General features: G+C 40.6%; 1 non-coding gene across 1 annotated transcript; it reads right to left on the minus strand.

The window, feature by feature from the left end:
- Window positions 1-825: 825 nt before the first annotated feature.
- TRNAA-AGC (transfer RNA alanine (anticodon AGC)) lies at window positions 826-898 on the minus strand. The gene has a single exon. It is a non-coding gene; the product is annotated as a tRNA-Ala (tRNA).
- Window positions 899-2,473: the final 1,575 nt, after the last annotated feature.

The raw sequence follows: 2,473 nt of genomic DNA on the forward strand, positions 1-2,473 counted from the left end.
AACGTGAGACTACTGTAGTAATTAACCTTGTTGATTTTTCTGATGGAATTAAGCAGTTGGAGGAAGTTAATTGGAGACGGACACGGCCTGAATGCGTGATGGGTCTGAATCTGCACATGCAGACATGCAGTACGGGGAAGAGAAGAGAGCGATGCAGGCTACTAGGTGCAGATCGACTCTAAAACAGTTTCAGGATTGGACATGGGGGTTGTAGAGTAATTAAGCCAGACAGCCTGTGACTGAAACCAACTGAACCAAACACAATCGTAAGGTCAGTCATCGTATTAATTCTGAAGTAACTAGCTACTAGTACAGTACTCCTAGTAGAAAAGAACACAACTCGATTGAGAAATTCAGAACTAATAGGAAGAACACAACTTCTGAAAATGATAAAATGGTTATAAGGTAGAGGCTCTCTACCTTTCAGCGTCAAAAAATGAACATAGTTTATCATTTTCAGAAGTAGAAATTAAAAACAAAACAAAAGAACACAATCTCAAAGTCAGTTCGTCATCTTTACAACTAGCTGCTAGTAAAGAACAGAAGAACAATCGCGCAGGATCAGCTTGTGAAAATACTGATCAGAAGAAAATAGCAAAAAGAGCAAGAAAAAAATCAGAGGAAAATAGAAAAAAGAGCAAGAAAAGAACACAATCGCAGCGCAGGATCAGCTTGTGAAAAATATTCAGAAGAAAATAGCAAAAAGAGCAAGAAAAAAATCAGAGGAAAATAGAAAAAAGAGCAAGGTCGCAGCGCAGGATCAGCTTGTGAAAAATATTCAGAAGAAAATAGCAAAAAGAGCAAGAAAAAAAATGCTGTTACAGATGGAGATGCGGGGTATCGATCCCCGTACCTCTCGCATGCTAAGCGAGCGCTCTACCATCTGAGCTACATCCCCATTATGGTAATTGTGATTTTTTTTTACAATTTATAACTAATACTACCTCAATTCTACAATATTACTTCATCGGAAGGAGTAGATTGATAGCTAAAATTTCCTATCGGAAGGAGTAGAAAAATAAATCTCCATATTCGTCACCCTTTGCATGCATGGATGCCGGGCCCAACTCAACATATCAGTCGTCATTAGCCTTTTCCTTCTAACATCGATCCTACCAAATGTGCCTGATTAATGTACCTACCAGATCACGTACTTAATTAAACTGACACTAATAAGACTGACTACTGAGTACGTCTTGACAGTTGACACACGCACATCACTGTCTGTACTTGTACATTAATATCACTCGATGATCATTAGTCAACTACTAACCAATATGACACCTCCGCACGACGACTTAGCTAGCTAGCTAGCCCTAATTAATCACAGTCACTCTCACTGCAGAAAAAGGCTATAAATGGGGCTTAATTAGGGTATATATACACATTATATTCATACACACAAATTTGATCCCGATCGACCAACATTATATCCATGCATATATATTATTCCCAATAATCCATGTACGCATTCATCGATCAATCTGCAGTTTGCTTTCCAACTACTAAGCTATAGAACATGCATGCATGGTCCATTAATTTGCAGCTATGGCTAAGCTAGCTCGATCAGGGACCAGGGAAGAAGATGGATCATATCATATGGATGCAGATGGTTCAACTAATTAATGCATAGATCGATACGTACCCATCATATCTCTAATGCTAATGGCCACGCATGAACATAGATAGTGATAGTGTTGTTACACAGATCGACATCTCCAGATCTGAGATTTCTTTCATTGATTCCATTATTCCAATAATCTAGATGTGTATAATCAGCGGTTAGCAATCGATTATGCAGTTAGAGGATCATGTCATCATCTATTCATCCATCTTCATATCTTCTAGATGTCTTCCATGATCCGGAGAGAAAGGGTTAACTTAAAATTAAACTATCATTAGTACATTGTTAATTACAGTGTAGCTCATCACTTGATTGATCTCTGAAGCATTTGCAATTCTCTGCACTACCTCTCTGATTCTGAAGAACTCTGAAGATGCAAAGCTTAGCTGCATATGCTGCTCCTTTTGGGTCGCGTGGGCCCACCTGCAGCTGCCTGCGGCCCAATCCTAGCGATCTACAGAAAGTGGGCCCCACGCGCATCCCGATCGATGTAGACCGGGCCCACATGTCCGGGAGGTGCGTGCACCGCGGCATGTGCATGTGTGTGTGTCCCGTTGCATTTTTTTTTCTGGCGGCAATATATCTCATCTCGATCGAATGGGACTTTTCGCCTCACTCTCTTTCGCTTTTCGGCTCAGCTTGGACAAAGAAAGGATCAAGGAGGAAGAATCATGATTCATGAATCGTGTCACGTGCAGGGTTTATCAAATCGTTTTGAGTGGGGTTACCGATCACCCTATGATTTTACGGTTATCGCGAGGTATACCGTGATTCTAAGAACCGAGAAGTTTATCGTACGTGATAACCGTACGATAATCGTGTGGTTTTGTAAAACCTGGTTGCGTGATG

Source organism: Oryza sativa, chromosome 10 (genome assembly GCF_034140825.1).
Source record: "Oryza sativa Japonica Group chromosome 10, ASM3414082v1".
NCBI lineage: Eukaryota > Viridiplantae > Streptophyta > Magnoliopsida > Poales > Poaceae > Oryza > Oryza sativa.